Source organism: Phoenix dactylifera, chromosome 4 (genome assembly GCF_051530095.1).
Source record: "Phoenix dactylifera cultivar Ajwa chromosome 4, Ajwa_hap1_PhDact_Kaust_v1.1, whole genome shotgun sequence".
In the NCBI taxonomy this organism is placed as follows: domain Eukaryota; kingdom Viridiplantae; phylum Streptophyta; class Magnoliopsida; order Arecales; family Arecaceae; genus Phoenix; species Phoenix dactylifera.
The window spans coordinates 5,717,369-5,737,754 of NC_143193.1; the positions used below are offsets into that span (position 1 = coordinate 5,717,369).

Here is a 20,386-nt window from a genome sequence, read left to right on the forward strand (position 1 = left end):
TGCACTGACCTACCAAGATGCTAGTGCCAATGATCGGGTGGTAACAGGTATATTACCAGTCAGTTTGATTGATCCCTCTATTTTGTTCGATTCTGGCACTATGCATTCCTTTATTACAGTTAGTTTTTCTAGATAATTACACTGCATACTTGAGAAACTAGAAGAACAATTGTATGTTCCTACACCCCTATAGAAAACAGTAATTATTGACATTAGTGCAAGAATTGCATAATTCAAATAGGGGTAGGAGAGTTAGTGACAAATCTTATATAATTTGACATACAAGATTTTGACATCATTTTGGAAATAGGCCGGATGTCTCAGTACCACACTCATATTGATTGCTACAGTAAAAGAGTGATATTCTAGATATCTGAAGAACCAGGGTTCTTCTTTCAAAGCGATGCATCTGTGTAATGTAATTCATCATTACATTTAATTTCTGCCCTTAAAGTTAGGAAGGCATTAAGAAAGGAGTGTAAGACTTATTTAGTCTGTGCAATGGATACTTGAAGGGAGACCAAATTGGAGGATATTCCAGTAGTGAATGAATATCTTGATGTTTTTCCGGAAGATCTTCTTGGTTTGCCACCAAAGAGAGATTGAATTTGTAATTAATTTGACTCCCAATACCACACCAACTTTCAAAAACCCCCTATAGAATGGCTCCAGTTGAAATGAAATAATTAAAGGAGCAGTTGCAAGATCTGCTTGATAAAGGCTTCATTCGACTTAGTGTGTCACTTTGGGGGAGCTCTAGTATTGTTTATAAAGATGGAAGTTTGAGGTTATGTATTGGTTATCGAGGATTGACAAGGTAACAATAAAGAATAAATACCTTCTGGTCCGGATTGATGAATCTTGTAAGATGTATACGAATCATAAAAGTCTAAAATATCTTTTTACCTAAAAGGAACTCAATATGAGATAGAGAAGATGATTGGAATTGATAAAAATTATGCCTTGTCTATATACTACTCCTCGGAAAAAGCTAATGTTGAGGTAGATACACCGAGCTGAAAAGTTTCTGGTAGCATTGCTACTCTACTCACATCCGGAAAAAAGCTAATGTTGTGGTAGATGCAGTGATCAGAAAAGGTGTTAGTGATACAGGAAAGGTTGAGGACAATGTTTAGTAGGCAGAAGAGTACGCAGATGTCAGGAGGAGAGATGTGCAGTTTAGCACGGGGGATCATGTGTTCCTAAAAATCTCTTCTATGAAAGGGGTAATGAGGTTTGGAAAAAGAGGCAAGCTTAGTCCCCGATACATTGGCCCCTTTGAGATATTAGATAAAGTTGGCACTGTATCTTACAGATTAACATTGCCTCCAAACCTCAGCCATGTGCAACCAGTATTCCATGTATCTATGCTCCGGAAGTATGTGCCGGATCCATCCCATGTGCTACTAGTGCAGGAAGTTACAGTAGAGGAAAACCTTTCTTATGAAGAGTTTCCTGTAGCTATTCTTGATACTCAGATCAGGAAGCTGCGAAATAAGAAAATATGTATGGTGAAGGTACAAGGCACCGGCACAATGTTGAAGAATGCACTTGGGAGTCGGAGCAAAGCATGAAGAGCAAATACCCTCACCTCTTTGAGTAATCAGGTAAATTACTCTTTTAAATTCGAGGACGAATTTTATATAAGGGGGGGAGGATGTAATAACCCTAAAAAAAATATATATAAAAAGGGATAGAATAGTCCTTTAAAATTGATATAAGGGGTAAAATTGGAAGGAATCAAAACATAATGGCATAGTTGTAGATGTGTTGAAGTGGCAAGGGTAAAATTGGAAGGAGAAAAGTTAATGGCATAACAGTAGATATGTTGAAGTGTTAGGGGCAAAATGGGAATTTAATAATATTAAACAAAAGGTGAATAGTGTTTTGATGTGACTTAATTAGGGAGGGTTTGCTGTGGCTTTTGGATGGAAACCGAGAGAGAGTCACAGAGAGGGGGAGTCTCAGGCGTGAAACAAAGAGAAAGAAAAAAAAAAGAGAAGGAGAAGAAGAAAAAGAAAAAAGAAGAAGGAAGAGGGATTCGAGGTAGAAGGAAGCTCCGGTTGCACTGCGAGCTGAAGGAAAAAACGTAGGTCTCCTTCCCCTCTACGCAACGACCCAAGTTTCACAAGAAGAAAAAGGTAAATACCCATCCCTACCTGGTATTCTAAAGAATTTATGCTATAGAAAGGGTAGATGACAGTTGTAAAGGGTGTTAAAAGGGGAACAATCGGATTTCGACAAATTTTTCCGGCACTACGGAAAAATCGTGTCAAAGTCTCAACTTCGGCGAATTATTTCGGAGGTCAAACGGCCTCCGATAGTGATGCATGTTACCTTTTTGGAATCCCCTATGAGTGTAGAACATTGGGTATAAATTTCATAAAAATTGGAGTTCGAAAAGTGGATCAAAATCGGGATGAAGTGACCCACTGTCGGTCTGGGTTACTGTTCATCCGAGATAAAAAAGATGAAAAAGTGGTGTTGGGTCGACTCAAAGTAAGCCGGAGTCGACTCAGGGCTGAGTGGGGTCGACCCAAGTTTGGTAGGATCGACTCTCTCAGAAAATCCCAGAGAATGGAGATTTTCGGCTCTGTGCTGGGGGTCGACTCAGGGTAAGCTGGGGTCGATCCAAGCGGGGGTCGACTCTCAAAGTTGGGGTCAATCCAAGATTTAGTAAAATTTTGGATTAAAAGGGATTCGATCCTTTCGCACACCTTGACCCTATAGCATTGGTCCCAGGGTGTGTGTGGGATACTCTTGCATCATGATTCATGTAAATTGAGGATTAATTTAATAAGAATAAAGGGAAAAAGGAAAGGATTTAGAAAAAGGGGGAGTTGAATCAATTAAAGTTTTCTATATTTATGATTGGCACGTAAATTATGGTCCTTGATACAGACTAAATGTATTGTAAATGCATGTATCAGTTGGGCAAGAAGCTAGGGAACAAGAGGAGGAAGTCCCCTACTGCCTACCATAAAGTTCTAGAGGCGTATCAGGGTTGTGCCAGATTGACAGATGAGTGGGAGTCATGTACTTTGCACCATGAGCATCCTTATTCATTTTCATGAATGTCGCCAAGTGTGAATTGATTCTACTTGAGCATATTGATTGATATTGTAGTAGATTCTTCTATAATCTTGATTCTCCATGCTTGATTATTTTGTACATGCATTTGAGGGAACATTGAGAGGAATTACAAGGGGTAGATGAGTAGTTAAATTGGTTCCAAATTGTGAAATGACTTCTTTTGTAAATTGATTTCAGTTCCTCTATTTTAAAGACTTGTGAGTCGTAGCTTTGATTATACTCCTTTATGAGTAATTAAATTGGATCTGAATTGTGAAATGACTTCTTTTGTAAATTGATTTCATTTCCTCTTTTTCAAAGACTTGTGAGTGGTAGCCTTGATTATACTCCTTTATGAGTAGTTAAATTGGATCCGAATTGTGAAATGACTTCTTTTGTAAATTGATTTCATTTCCTCTATTTCAAAGACTTGTAGAGCCCTTCTCATGGTATATTGAGTTGCATTGTACTCCCGTGATTCCTCACTCCCAACCCTGATGTCAGTTATGATTGGGTCGTAGCCGAGTGAGTGGTAGTCTTGATTATGCTCCTTTTTAGTAGAGTATTGGGAAGGTGCATTATGGCATTTATGCATGGCTTGGCAGTATCTACAGGATACCTATAGTCGATGGGGTTGAACATCGGCCTGTGTGCACATAGTAGCCTTCTGGGTGGGCGGAGCCCAGTCCCTTCCTAGAGGGGACACGGCCCTAGGCATAGGATCGGCCGGTCCTACGACTTATATTCTGCTTGCCGCCGGGCATAGTAAGACCCCGCGAGGTGCAGTACGGCTTTCCGCGGATATAGAATTCCCGCGAGGTGCCGTTTAGTATATAGATGTGAGATGTTTCTATATATTTCTGTTCTGGATACTGGCCAGCATTTACATGATCAGTGTGGTGTCTTATCCTGCATATGCATGTGACAGTAGGCAGTTGTTGTGGTTCGCCTGGGGCGTAAGACCCACCTCCCGATAGCTGTCTAGTGATGACTTTGCATATGGACACCCTAATTTACATATTGGTGTGGTGTCATATTCTATGCATGCATATGGCAGTAGGGAGTTGTTGTGGTTCGCTTGGGGCGTAAGACCTACCTCCCGATAGCTATATATCAATGTTTCAGCATATTGACACCTGATTTGTATATTCCAGCATTATGATCTGTCGAGCATATTCATGGGTAGCATATATGATTACTTGATTATTCCATATGTGCTCCAGATGAGTTGATTGTGATTGTGGTGGTATTGATGATTTACTCCATATTCTCTATATTGAGTTCATGTTCATCTTGTTATTGATCTTGAGATTTCATATCGAGCCATGATTATATTCTGTCTCATGTGCATAGTACTCTCTACTCCACTCACTGAGTATTGATATATTCACTCCCCAGTTTGGTATTTTTGATTGCAGGGCAGGTATTGTATAGAGAGGAGCAGGATTAGTGGCTGCCTGCTAGCTGTGCCGCTCCATAGTATAGTATAATGTAGATAGAGGTTTATACCTTTTGGTGTATTATAAACCTTCTGTTATATATAGTGTATAGTTACAGTCATAGATCCTGTTATGGATATGGATTTAACCATGGATGGAATAGGAACCAGATTTTTATACAGATGAGTTATATGCCTGTGATGATGTATTGATATATATTGTCCAGGTTCATTATATGACAGATTATATGATTGCTGCTCTGACAGGTAGTGTTGTTGTATGTAATGAGATAATCCTGACAGGTTACCATTGGAAAGGTGATCATTTTGTGCATGCATCATGCCAAAAATTTTCAGAATTTATGGATGATTGATAGGTAGTAGGGTTCTTGTTGCCCAAGGTGACAAGCCAAGAGGGGGGGTGAATTGGTTTCTCTTAATTTTAACTATCTTACTTATGTTAATTGATGAGTTAGTGGAATTAAAACAAATCACAATACAAACAACAAGAAGTATAGTGGTTCGGTGCTCTCCTAAGCACCTACGTCCACTTCCCAAGTGACCCCTTGGGAATTCACTATAATCCCGCGGATTACAGTTGGATTGTTTTCCGGGCTCACAATCCAAAAACCTTTACACTTTGGTTTTCCGGGTTCACCAAAAACCTATGTTGGTTTTACGGGCTCACCAACGAACCTATGTTGGTTTTCCGGGCTCATCAACGAACCTTTACAATTGGTTTTACGGGTTCACCAATCAACCTATACCGTTGGTTTTGCGGGCTTACCAACTAACCTTTACAATGAGTTTAATAAACAAAGTAAGAAGATTTAAGCTCTTAGATGAGCAAATATAACAATATAATTTACAAAGAAGAGTTTAGAGAATAGTTATCGCTTGATGTGACTTTTCTCTTCTTTGTCAAGGATGCTTCACTCTTCAAGGGTGGATGGAGCTCTTAATGACTCTTGGAATCTGCTCAACCACTTTCTTTTGACTCTTGAATAAAGCACTTGGATGAAGAAGATTAGGGCACTTTGTCTTTCTTGTGTACTCTTTGATATTTTGCAAAAGAATGTTCTCTCTGATGAATAGTGCCACTTTAAATAATTTCCTTCATCCATTGGACAAGCCCCAATAGTTAGAATTCAAAAACTAGCCGTTACTCACTGTTGGAAGGATAAAAAGTACTTCTGCAGAACTAGCCGTTATGCTTCTGCCCGTGCTTGGGTCGACTCAACCTTTCCTTGGGTCGACCCAACTTTCACTTGGGTCGACTCAACCTTTCCTTGGGTCGACCCTCTCAGAACCACAGAAACTTGTAATTCAGCCTTCCTTCACTTGGGTCGGCTCAACATTTCTTTGGGTCGACTCAAGGTTCAGTTGGGTCGACTCAACTTTCACTTGGGTCGACCCTCTCAGGGTTTCCAGAGAACCTATTCTGTCAATGTATTCTGTCACTGCCTTTGGGTCGACCCTCTCAGTGTTTGGGTCGACTCAAGCTTGGGTCGACTCAACTTCCTCTTGGGTCGACCCTCTCAGTGTTTCCAGAGAACTGTTTTCTTGAGGCTTGAGAGGCTTGAGGTTTGGGTCGACTCATGCTTTCCTTGGGTCGACCCAACTACTGTTCATCCGTGCCATTTTTGCAGAAGTGTGCCAGATGTTTTCTTTATGAGCCGGGGTCGACCCAATCAACCTTGGGGTCGACTCAATCCACACTTTGCTGCAACTCAAGATTAGATTCATCCATATAAACAATGAAATGCATCTTTATCTTATTATACGAATATAATGAGAGTAACAGACTTATAAATGAAGTATCGAATTAACTTGTAACATACTATTGATTATTGCTTGTTAATCATCAAAATAACACTATCATCCTCAATCTCCCCCTTTTTGATGATTACAAAATATAGAGTATGAGCCTATTGATACTTATCTTAAAATCAATTTTAAAAGGGCTCAAGTTGCTGAATTTCAGCTTTTCAAATATGAGAGTGAAGTCTCCCCCTATTTCATCCAAATATTTCCAATTTGACTTTTTGAATTGCTCCCCCTTTCATTTATATTTCATTAAAGATGAAACTTCAAAAATTTGAGATAAAGCATGAGTTTCAGATTATGTATCGAGGTGTGAAAGGTATGTGCCAAATTCTGAAATTCTATGTGCCAAATTCTGAAATTCAATAGAAATTTTAGATTTGATCATTTTCATTGTTACAAATTGCTCCCCCTTAAATGTATATGCTTTCCTATTATAATTTTCAACTTGTTTGACAACTTATTTCTCTTTCTTACACAACTTATTTGTCTTTCCTTACTTCTCCCCCTTTTTGTTATCATCAAATAGGTGCATGGGAATATACACAATAATTAACAAACATTTAAACTTCATTGATCAAAATAGGAACATTTTAGTACAATTAATGCCAAAAACAAAAACAAATACAATGTTCCTCAATCAAAGTTTAAAATACATGATCAACACAAAATACATATGAGAACTAGATACATATCCTAGGCTCTAAACAGAAATACTAATATCAGCCTAGGGAGTATCTAATGGCTGTGATCTAGTCCTCATCCTCCTAGTATAAGTGGCGAGGGGAGGTCGAGCCTGATGAGACTGAGTCTGGCGTGGAGCACGGTGAGCTGGATGACTCTGTGCCGAAATCTCTAACTCAGCTGCCTGTGGCACAGATGGTCCATGAGTCTCTCTCTCTCGCCGTAGAGCTCCTATCTGCTCTCTCAGATCACTGATCTCAGCAGACATGATATCTAGTCTGCTCGTCAGCCCATTAGTGATAGTCCTCGCCTGAGCTGACATAAGCTCAGTCATCCTACTCCAGAACTCATCTGTGTCTCCCGCAGGAACAGATGACGATGGTCCAGCCTCTGAAGGTGCAGTAGGATGATCCATATGCTCCTCATCCTCAGGGATAGGGTCTCCAATATCTGGTGCATCACCCTCTGGTGCATCACCCTGAATCCCTGCTCCAGCACGAACCCACTGCCCGTTCACTTTCTCATAGCCCATGCGAATAAGTGATCGTGCAGTGTATGTATCAGTAAAAAGCAGATGCCTGGAGATCTCCCCCTCGACAGATATGTCGTGCTGTCGAAAGATCAAGGTGAGTATCATACCATAAGGCAGGGATACTCTGGAGTTGCAGATCACCTTCCTCATCTGCCTCAGTATCATAGCCGGGAGATTCAGGGGAATACCCTGAATAATATGCTCCATCACAACTAGATCTCGCTCTGAAATGAGATCAAATCTCCCGCTCTTCGGAAATAAAATCCTATCAATGATGTTGTGCAACAACCTCATCTCTGCAGAAAGAGAGCTCGCTATAACCTGCTCCGAGAAGTCGAAGTCTTCATTCTCAAGAATTAACTGCAGGGCTCTCAACTTGTTTTCTGGCTTTTCTGGAGTTGCTCCTTCGCAGGGGAGATGAAGCAACTCACTCAAACTCTCTTCGGAAACTCGAACCCTAACTCCTCGAACTTCCGATATGAGCCCTCCCATCCCAGTTTTGAGGAAGGCATAGAACTCCCGGACTAGTCCCGGGCATATCACCACATCTAGGGAGCAGAGATACTCCCATCCTTGCCTTCGGATCCATTCCTCCAAACGGAATCCTTCTTGATCCAAGAACTCGGAATGGATCCTTCTCCCCGTTGTAACCGGTCTCCCCGCAAACTTTGCAAGTTGTACTGAAGGGGAGGGAGGAGGAGGTGGCTCTACACGTGTCTCACCTTGTGGAGACACTGTAGATGGCTCCGTAGCTTCTCTTTCCGCACGTTGGATCCGTGAGACTCTCCCGGATCGCTTGGCTACGGCTCTTTTGGGTCCCATTTCTCCAAGATTGTGAAGTAATCTACTATTTGGAGATGATTGGAGGAGATTGGAGAGTGGGGAATAGGATTTTCGGAAGAGGACAAAGTGTAAACAGTGCCCTAGATAGCTCACGGGTCCCCCTTTTAACAGTGGGGTCCCGACGTTGGGTCGACTCAAGAATTTTCTTGGGTCGACTCAACGTTGGGTCGACTCTATTTTGGGTTGGGTCGACCCAAGTTCAGAAATTTTTCCTTTCTCTTCCTTTTCGCTTCTAAAAATTTTTTTTTTGCTTCCAATCCTTACAAATTCTTTCTGGGACAATGATACATGAGCAAGGAATCTATAGACGACAAGTTTGACTCATGTTTCATGGGTTTTTTAGAAATGGAAGGAATGTATCATGAGACTGCTTGCTCCCTTTTATATCTCTTCAATAAAAGGATCATATATGCCTAATTCCCTCCTTAGCGTGCAGAATCTATCTTCACTCAAGGGTTTTGTGAATATGTCAGCTAATTGTTTTTCAGTGCATATATGCTCAATATATATGTTTCCATTCTGCACATGATCCCTAATAAAATGATATCTTATTTCTATGTGTTTGGCTTTAGAATGCTAAACCGGATTTTTAGTGAGGTTGATGGCACTAGTATTATCACACTTAATAGGAATGTTATCTAGCTTAACTCCATAGTCCTCTAGTTGTTGCTTAAGCCATAGTACTTGAGCACAACAACTGCCAGCAACTATATATTCAGCTTCAGCTGTTGACAGTGCCACTGAATTCTGCTTTTTGCTAAACCATGATACTAAGTTGTTTCCTAAAAATTGACATGTTCCACTAGTGCTCTTCCTATCTAATTTGCATCCAGCAAAATCAGCATCTGAGTATGCAAGCAAATCTAGACAGGAGTATCTTGAGTACCATAATCCTATGTTCGTAGTTCCTCTTAAATACCTAAGGATTCTTTTAACAGCACTTAAATATGACTTCTTAGGATCTGATTGGTATCTAGCACATATTCCTACACTAAACACGATGTCTGGTCTACTAGCAGTAAGGTAGAGCAAGGATCCAATTAGTCCTCTATAAAGCTTAATATCAATACTCTTTTCTTTCTCATCTTTGTCTAGCTTACTAATAGGATTCATTGGAGTGCCTACTCCCTTATGATTTTCATTCCCAAACTTCTTTAGTATTTCCTTTGTATACTTAGTTTGATGAATGAAGATACCTTCTTTAGTTTGTTTGATTTGTAATCCTAGAAAGAAACTTAGTTCTCCCATCAAACTCATTTCGAATTCTCCGTGCATTAAATCAGCAAATTCTTTGCAAAGAGTATCATTTGTGGCACCAAAGATTATGTCATCTACATATATTTGTACCACTAGTAGATTTTCGTTCTTTCTTTTGAGAAACAGTGTTTTATCTACATTGCCTCTACTAAAGTCATTATTTAGTAGAAATTTACTTAATCGATCATACCAAGCCCTAGGTGCTTGCTTCAATCCATATAATGCCTTATGTAGTCTAAACACATGATTTGGCAATTCATGATTCTCAAAACCAGGAGGTTGCTCTACATATACTTCTTCCTCTATAAAACCGTTTAAGAATGCACTTTTTACATCCATTTGATACAATTTGAAATCCATGAAACATGCAAAAGCTAGAAGTAATCTAATAGCCTCTAATCTAGCTACAGGAGCAAATGTTTCATCAAAATCTATCCCTTCTTCTTGATTGTATCCCTTAGCTACAAGTCTAGCTTTATTTCTTATAACTAACCCATTTTCATCTAATTTATTTCTAAAGATCCATTTTGTTCCAATTACAGAGTTATGCTTTAGTCTTTCAGTTAATGTCCATACATTACTTCTTTTGAATTGATTTAATTCTTCTTGCATGGCATTTATCCAATTGGTATCTTTTTCAGCTTCTTCATAAGTCTTAGGTTCTAACTGTGAAACAAAAGCAAGATAATCATTTAAATTTCTAAGAGATGATCGAGTTTTTACCCCTTGAGATGGATCACCAATGATTAAGTCTTTAGGGTGCCCATATGCATACCTCCATTCCTTTGGCAAGTTTTGAGATTGTGGTGGCACGCAATCATCTCCCTTATCTTGAATTGGCACGTCATCAATATTCAACTTTTCAAAGTTAATAATTCCTGTATCATCATCAAGAATATTTTCTTTCCTAGCAGACTCACTATCAGACTCATCAAATATGATATTAACTGACTCTTCGACTACAAGAGTTCTTTTATTGAATACTCTGTATGCCCTGCTAGATGTGGAGTATCCTAAGAAGATACCTTCATCTGACTTGGCATCAAATTTACTTAAATCCTCCTTGCCATTGTTTAAAATGAAACATCTACATCCAAATACTCTAAGATATTTAGCAGTTGGTTTCTTATTCTTCCAAAGTTCATAAGGAGTTTTCTTGGTTATTGGTCGTATTAGAACCCGATTTAGAATATGGCAAGCAGTGCTTATAGCTTCAGCCCAAAAGTACTTTGAAAGATTTGACTCGCACAACATCGTGCGTGCCATTTCTGCCAATGTCCTGTTTTTCCTTTCAACAATCCCATTTTGTTGAGGCATTCTAGGTGCTGAAAATTGATGTCCGATACCGTTTTTATTACAAAATTCTTCAAAGTGTTGATTTTCAAATTCAGTTCCATGATCACTTCGAATTGCTACTAAGGTGAGCTTCTTTTCATTTATGATATAATTATAGTATTTCAAGAATTCTGAAAATGCTTCATTCTTATGTGCCAAAAAAGAAACCCATGTATATCTTGAAAAGTCATCTACAATAACTAGTCCATACTTCTTCCCTCCTAGACTCGCAGTTCTAGTAGGTCCAAATAGATCCATGTGTATGAGTTCAAAAGGCCTAGTTGTTGACACTATATTCTTTGATTTGAAAGATGATTTAGTTTGTTTTCCTAATGAGCATGGTCCACAGATTTTGTCCTTTTCAAAAATCAATTTTGGCACATCTTTTATTAATTTCTTCTTGACTAGTTTTGATATTAATTCCATACTAGCATGTCCTAGTCTACGATGCCAAAGCCAACTTGTTTCATTTTTCTTTTCTTCATTAGTAATTAAACATAATCCATTTTTCTTGCCTAAATCATGAAGATCTACCATGTAAATATTTCTTTGCCTTTGTCCTACTAGTACAATGCTATTATCTTTAAGATTTGTGATTATGCATACTGATGCTTCAAATGTGACTTTAAACCCTTTATCACAAAATTGACTTATGCTAAGTAGGTTATGTTTCAAATCCTTAACTAATAAGACATTTTCTATTAAAGTAGATGGAGTAATGAAAATTTTACCTTTTCCAATGATATACCCTTTTTCATTGTCTCCATAGGTTACTACTCTACCCTTCTTAGATTCCAAGGTGACAAATTGATCTACGTCACCGGTCATGTGTCTTGAACAGCCGCTATCTAGATACCATCGTTTTTCCACTTTATTAGCTGCAAGACACCCCTATAATAAAGATCAAGAAAGAGCTTTAGGTACCCAAACTATGTTGGGTCCTTTAGGGTTAGTACTTGATGTTCCTTTTGGAACCCAAACTTTCTTTAATTTAAGCTTATGATTATTACTCAATTTGTTTTGACTGGACTTTCTATAGTTACATTCATATGCTTTATGTCCTAATTTATTGCAGCAATGACAAGTAATATTTTCATTTTTAGCTTTTACAAAAATGTTCTTTAAGTATTTTTGTTTCCTATTTGTTTTATATCCTAATCCAGCCTTATTATATACAGCTTTTTGACTATCAAGAATCATATTTAATTTGGTAGAACTAAGTGTAAACTTATCTACTAAGGATTTATATTTTTCAGCATCTTCTTTTAACTTGACATTTTCAGCAATTAGATTCTTGGTTTCATTTGTGAGTTTCCTACTTAATGTTTCATAGTTATGAGATAGTTTTAACTTATCTTTGATAAGAGATTGATTTTCTTCTTTTAGAACTTTATTTTTATTGATTAGTTTTTTATGTTCTTCCATGAGTTCTAAAAATGCATCATGTAATTCATCAATAGTAAAATCACATTCAAGTTCAGATTCTACCTCATCGTCATTGGCCATATGACATATTTGGGCCGTCTCTTGATGATCTTCCTCTTCCGAACTTGACTCCTCACTTTCACTCCATTCAGCCATGAAGTTCTTCTTTTTCAGTTTTCTTGCCATCCACTTTAATTCCGGACAATCTATCTTATAATACCCGGGCTTGTTACACTCATAACAAATAGGTGATTCTTTTTCCTTTTCTTTGTCCTTACCCTTTTCTTTGCTTGAGCTACCTTTGAAGAAGGATTTCTTTTTATGAAATCTATTCTTACCTCTCATAAATTTTCTGAATTTTCTTCCAAGCATAGTCATTCCTTCTTCATCAAATTCATCATCATCATCTGAATCTTCCGACTCAGTTTGTTGTTTTGGAGTGGTTGACTCTAGGGCAATAGTCTTTCTTCTCTTGACCTCATCTTCTGAATTTTGCCTCATGGTCAACTCATGGGTCATGAGTGATCCTAGAAGTTCCTCTAATTGCAGTATATTGAGATCCTTAGCTTCCTGAATTGCAGTTACTTTGGCCTTCCAAACTCTTGGTAGAGACCTGAGAATTTTTCGCACCAATTCAGAGTTAGTATAAGACTTTCCTAAACTCTTTAGCCCATTTATAATTTCAGTAAAACGAGTAAACATATCAGTTATGGACTCAGTGGATTTCATTTTAAACAATTCATACTTACGTACTAATATGTTTATTTTTGACTCCTTAACTTGATTAGTCCCTTCATAGTCTAGTAATGATATACCACAATTCATAGTCTAAAGCTTGAATGAATATCCTCATCCTAGCTTTCCAGTATGTGTAATTTGTGCCATTAAATAGAGGAGGTCTATTTGTGGATTGCCCCTCACTCATAGAACATCCCACTTGGGTTGTCATGATCTTTAACTCTTGATTGTGAGATCAATAAGTACTATTGGAGCACCTTGCTCTGATACCACTTGTTGCCCAAGGTGACAAGCCAAGAGGGGGGGGTGAATTGGTTTCTCTTAATTTTAACTATCTTACTTATGTTAATTGATGAGTTAGTGGAATTAAAACAAATCACAATACAAACAACAAGAAGTATAGTGGTTCGGTGCTCTCCTAAGCACCTACGTCCACTCCCCAAGCGACCCCTTGGGAATTCACTATAATCCCGCGGATTACAGTTGGATTGTTTTCCGGGCTCACAATCCAAAAACCTTTACACTTTGGTTTTCCGGGTTCACCAAAAACCTATGTTGGTTTTACGGGCTCACCAACGAACCTATGTTGGTTTTCCGGGCTCACCAACGAACCTTTACAATTGATTTTACGGGTTCACCAATCAACCTATACCGTTGGTTTTGCGGGCTTACCAACTAACCTTTACAATGAGTTTAATAAACAAAGTAAGAAGATTTAAGCTCCTAGATGAGCAAATATAACAATATAATTTACAAAGAAGAGTTTAGAGAATAGTTATCGCTTGATGTGACTTCTCTCTTCTTTGTCAAGGATGCTTCACTCTTCAAGGGTGGATAGAGCTCTTAATGACTCTTGGAATCTGCTCAACCACTTTCTTTTGACTCTTGAATGAAGCACTTGGATGAAGAAGATTAGGGCACTTTGTCTTTCTTGTGTACTCTTTGATATTTTGCAAAAGGATATTCTCTCTGATGAATAGTGCCACTTTAAATAGTTTTTTTCATCCATTGGACAAGCCCCAATGGTTAGAATTCAAAAACTAGCCGTTACTCACTGTTGGAAGGACAAAAAGTACTTCTGCAGAACTAGCCGTTATGCTTCTGCCCGTGCTTGGGTCGACTCAACCTTTCCTTGGGTCGACCCAACTTTCACTTGGGTCGACTCAACCTTTCCTTGGGTCGACCCTCTCAGAACCACAGAAACTTGTAATTCAGCCTTTCTTCACTTGGGTCGACTCAACATTTCTTTGGGTCGACTCAAGGTTCAGTTGGGTCGACTCAACTTTCACTTGGGTCGACCCTCTCAGGGTTTCCAGAGAACCTATTCTGTCAATGTATTCTGTCACTGCCTTTGGGTCGACCCTCTCAGTGTTTAGGTTGACTCAAGCTTGGGTCGACTCAACTTCCTCTTGGGTCGATCCTCTCAGTATTTCCAGAGAACTGTTTTTTTGAGGCTTGAGGTTTGGGTCGACTCATGCTTTCCTTGGGTCGACCCAACTACTGTTCATCCGTGCCATTTTTGCAGAAGTGTGCCAGATGCTTTCTTTATGTGCCGGGGTCGACCCAATCAACCTTGGGGTCGACTCAATCCACACTTTGCTGCAACTCAAGGTTAGATTCATCCATATAAACAATGAAATGCATCTTTATCTTATTATACGAATATAATGAGAGTAACAGACTTATAAATGAAGTATCGAATTAACTTGTAACATACTCTTGATTATTGCTTGTTAATCATCAAAATAACACTATCATCCTCAGTTCTACGTGGTGGCTGGCGGCCTTATGCCTACCCGCACCCTAGGACCGTCGCGGCGGCCCGTCGGGAACGAAGCGGGGGTCGTGACATTTGTGTTCTTCCCTGCTCCTTAAGTAGATTAGTCTATCGTCAATGAAGACTATCACGAACTGATCCAAATGTTGCCTAAAGACTCTGTTCATTAAGTCCATAAACGCAGCCGGAGCATTGGTCAGTCCAAAAGGTATAACTAGAAATTCATAATGCCCGTACCTAGTTCGAAATGCAGTTTTTGGCACATCATCAGCTTTGATCTTCAACTGATGGTAACCGGACCGCAAATCTATCTTGGAGAAGACTTAGGCACCTTACAGCTGATCAAACATGTCATCGATCCGGGGCAGAGAATATTTATTCTTTATTATTATCTTATTCAATTTTCGGTAATCGATAAATAGCCGCATACTTCCATCTTTCTTTTTCACAAACAAGACAGGAGCTCCCCATGGAGACACACTGGGCTGAATAAACTTTTTGTCCAGGAGTTCTTGTAATTGTATCTTCAATTCCCTTAGCTCAGCAGGAGCCATCCAATAAGGAGCCTTGGAGATAGGTCCCACTCCTGGTGCGAGATCGATAGTGAATTCGATCTCTCGATCAGGGGGTAATCCCAGTAATTCATCCGGGTATTTCCTGACTACTGGAATATCTTCCAGTTTGATCTCTTCTCGGGTATCCATTACATAGGCCAGATAAGTTGTACACCCCTTTCTTAGCGCCTTTCGAGCTTTCAAAGCGAAAATAAAATGCAGTGTTGAATTACCTTGAAGTGATGTGTCGCTCTGAAAGAACTCTTGTTCTCCAGGCATCCGGAATACCACTCTTTTATTGTAACAATCAATATGGGCGTAGTACTGAGACATCCACTCCATTTCCAAAATGATGTTGAAGTCTTGCATGTCAAGCTGCAAAAGATTGTCTCTAATTCTCTTTTTCCTATCTGAATTATGCAGTTTTTGTATTTAGTGTCTATAAATTCTGTTTTCTGAAAGGGTGTAGCAACATGTCATGGTTCTTCTAATTTATCATATGTGCAGTGTAATTGTCTGGAAAAACTAACTGACACGAAAGAATGCGTAAAACCAGAATCGAACTAAACAGAGGCATGAACCGAGTTGACTGGTAATATACTTGTCACCACTTGATCGCTAGCACTGGCGTCTTGACGAGTCAGTGCAAAAACTCGAGAGTTACTCCGCGGTCTCTAGTCCTCTGGTGCAGAAGGTCTGGGCTCATTCCTTTTTCGGCTCGGGCAGTTGTGCGCAATATGTCCCGTCTGCCCGCAGGTAAACCAGGCCCCAATTTTCTTCAAGCAGGTCCCACTATGGTGTTTGCCACAGCTGGGGCAACCTCGATTTTGTCTCTTCTTAATCGTAGGCCTCTTGATGCCTCCGGGCCCACTGCTCTGCCCTCCAGTCGACCTGGTCCTCTTCAAGTCATTTCTTTCTCTGTCAGACTTTATCAAGTCAGCCTCAACCTTTAAAGCTCGGTCCAACACATCTCTGTAGCTAGTGAATAGGTGGGAGGATATCCGGGACCTAATCCCGTATCTCAATCCTTGCTCAAACCGTTTTACTTTGCTTTTTTCATCCTCCATGAACTGGGGACAAAATCGTTCCAGCTCATTAGATCTATTAGCATACTCCAGAATAGACATATGATCGGACTGGATCAGCGCCAAAAATTCATTTTGCTTCATCTGGCTGACTGAGTCCGGGAAGTACTGAGTATGGAATAACCTTTTAATGTCCCTCTAGGTTATTTCATTGACGGCATAGGCCGTCTCCAAGGCCGTTCACCAAAATTCGGCATTCCCTTTTAGCATAGGGATAGCCAGTTTGACTATTACTTCATCCGAAAAATGGAGTGCTCGGAACATTTTCTCCATTTTCCTAATCCATGCTTCTGCTACCATGGGATCGGGTCCACCATCAAACATTGGTGGGTTCAGTCTATGAAATCTCTCATAGTAGGAATCTGCCAGTTGTATAACAGCCAACTGCATCTGCTACTATTGTTGGAGCAGTTGTGCCATCAACTGATATACCCCGGCCAGGTCTGCATGGCCTGCTACAGAATATGGAGAATCCTGGAAAACCGACTGATAGCTAGGCTCTGGGAGGGTGCTCTCCTATCATCATCCATAACTCTTAACGGTCACCTAGCAATCAAAAAATTTAGAGTAAGATTACAATAAACTAACATATTATGACAATCTCTATAAGTTATAACATTCTTAACTACCCATTATCCCATATTTTTACGATTATTTTCTTGTTAAACCTAGGGCTCTGATACCAAAAGATGTCACGCCCCGAACCCGGATCCGTGACACGGCCGTGTTATTGCCGACTACCGCCCACAATAGCATGAAGCCTCATACATGGGTAATAGGTAGCCAAAACAGTCAAATTTTCATATATTAAAATATTTTTGGTACAACTTGCTGGTTGTTACAAAATACAGAGCTTCTATATAGTACATGTACACAAAAGTATATATGTTTCACCCCAAAAAGAAAGAAGCCCTGTTACAAAAGAACAGTGTCTCTGACTGCTATCATTGGTGGTAATCTGAGAGAAAATATAAATGAACGGGTATGAGTTATACGGTTCAGTAAGTAATCCTGCATAATCTTATTGGATCAACTATAATGCTAAACATATTTAACGGGGTTTGAGAAGCTGACATGTACACTACCTAACAATTCATCACGATAAAACATTTATACTGAGAAAATAAATTAGTATTTTATGTCATCAAGAATTTTCATAAAAATATATATTGTAAAAACCGCACCCCCGGCATGTCGTGGTTCATACTCTCGGATGCTACTGCGAAATCGTTATCGGCCACTGGCGGGTCCAGCTCAGTTATTATCGGCCATTGGCGGGGTCGGCTCATCATTCTCAGCCACTAGCAAGGCCAGCTCAGTTGCATTCGATTAGTAGCATCTAAGAGCCCATTAATAGTACCTCTTGCAAGTAGTACCTCTTGGATGCTACGGCGAATTCATTAATGGTCACTGGCAGGGCCAGCTCAGTTTTTTATCAGCCACTGGCGGGGCCGGCTCAGTCATTCTCGGCCACTGGCAAGGCCGGCTCAGTTGCATTCAACCCGTAGTATCAAGAGCCCATAGTACCTCTTGCAAGCAGTACACATAGCTAAATGCAATTACTATATCAACTTGCTTGCATGATACTTTAAAATCAGCATAAACCTGATGCATGCATAACCATAAATTATGAGGTCAATTACTTACTTTTCATGATATGCCATACATGAAGTATGTATATGGATAATACTTAGAAAATCTTAATAACCATGATGCTCACATGATCCATATTAAGATTAAAGAACAGGCTACTTGCATGCATGATCCAACAAGATGAGGACAAATAACTTATACTTGATAATTCATGTAAGAAGACATAAACATAGCATGATCCATAAAAGATTAAGGCAAGTTACTTACAGTTACAGTAATTCTTAAGTCCAGGTGACAGATCCTTAATCACCCAAAACCACATCATAAGGATCACATTATTCTCTATTTATTTATTATACAATTTAGTTTATCTTACTATGGACTTGCTTGAATCCCATCCAAAGATCTTAGCCCAATCCAATTTACCCAATTTGAAGCCTTTGGGGTTCAATTAAAACCAAATTGAGTCTACATGGGTTAATTGGCTTTTAATGAAAGGATTGGGCCTGATTTATGATTGAATCCAGCCTTTTCTAGCCAATTTGGCCTTTTGATTTGGCCAATAGACTTAGTCTCAAGTTTAATTGGGCTTAAATTTTGGTTTAGGATCAATGTGGCTCATTTGGGCCTGAGTTTGGATCAGCCCAAGATCAATTTGGCCTTCTGTCAGTTGAATTGGACTTGAACTGGGCCTGATTTAAAATTAATTGGGTATGTTGGGACCAGTATAACATAAATGGGGCTCGGACCCAGCTCAATTGGGCTTAATTGAGTTTTGATTTAACCCAATTTGCTCAATTGGGTCCGTTCAAACTCGGCTCAGTTTAGTTAGGTTCAGAGTCAACGTCATTTGGGCTTGAATTTAGCCTATTTTATTCAATTGGGCTCAGGTTCAGGTCTTATTGGGTTTACCAAACCTATTTTCTTTTATTTGGGCCTACGGGTTTCGGATCCGAATCCGGATCCGACCCGTTAGGCCAACCCGCTTAAGGGGTCTTTCTCGGATCTTTTTTTTTTTAATAATGTTGCCACCACCTCTTCACCGAAGAAGAGGTGGGGGCTCAACTGGGGCTGGCGGCCCTGTGGCCGCGTTTGGTGCCAACTCGGCCAGACCTGGCGGCCCGTGGTCGCCCCCTGTGCCCTAGGACAGCCGCAGCTGAGGCTGCGGTGCCCTATTCATCGACAGGCTGAGTCCGGTTGGGCTCGGCCCGGATGAACACCGAGCCTGGGCCTAGGCCGGACTTGGGTCATTCTCAGGCCAGTCGACCCACGGCCTGTGAGTCTGGTCTGTGGTGGAATCCGGCGGCCTTTCCCCTGTGCAAGGGTCTTCTCCTCTCTGTTTCACTGTTGAAACAGGGGGGAGAAGTACTCCACAGAGAAATGCCCACCCCTCATACTTCATTTAAACCCTATCTACTTAAGTAAAACATATCTTACCTTGCTTCGGTTGGTTGCATCCGAGTAGTATCACCTTCACGAAATCCCTCCATCCTCTCCTAGGGCTTTAGATCTCCTTTAGCCTCCAGCTCGAGGGGTCCAGCTTCTCTGGTGCAGTACTCCAAAGGGCTAGAGATTAAGAAGGTATAGCAAATCTTAGGTTAAGAAGCTGAGGGTTTATATAATGCTGCTTAAGAAATGACCCCTTGGAGAGGTGGCATCCTCTCCTCCCCCCTTGCTCTGGGAGCCTCCAGCTGCCCCCCTTTCTCAGGCCACCTAAGTTCCTCTATTAACCGAGGATGAGAGGTGGCGAGCTCCTAATTTGCTTGGTTAAGGGCCAACAGCTGGCCTTCTCTCTACTGGCTAGCTGGGGCCCTATCATTTCTGCCCTCAGGCGTGAGGTGGCAGCCCTCCATGGGCTGCCATCCATGGGTCCAATACGACTCACTAATACCTGGCCCAAATACCCTTAAACTGGGCCTCAAAAGTATTGGGCCCAGTTAGTATTGGGCCCGGACATTACAGTTTCGATCCTAAAGGAGTTGGAACCGAACAGTTCCTTGCCCGTACTGATGCGAACCGGTGCGGTTCCCACCGGTACAAGCCCATTACCGCTACGAACCACACCGATTCGCATCGGTACTCGCAGGGAAGAAGAGGAAAGAAGAGGAAAGAAGCGGAAGAAAGAAAACGAAGAAGAAGAGAAGAGGAGAAGACTACCTATCGAAGGGGGAAAGAAGACCTCTCTTGCGGGAATTTTTGCCTACCGGGTCTCTTTCTTCCTCCCGAGCA

General features: G+C 40.3%; 1 pseudogene; it reads right to left on the reverse strand.

Moving 5' to 3' along the window:
* Window positions 1-20,386, reverse strand: part of LOC103697039 (putative magnesium transporter NIPA1) — a 67,384-nt pseudogene that overhangs the window by 18,400 nt on the left and 28,598 nt on the right.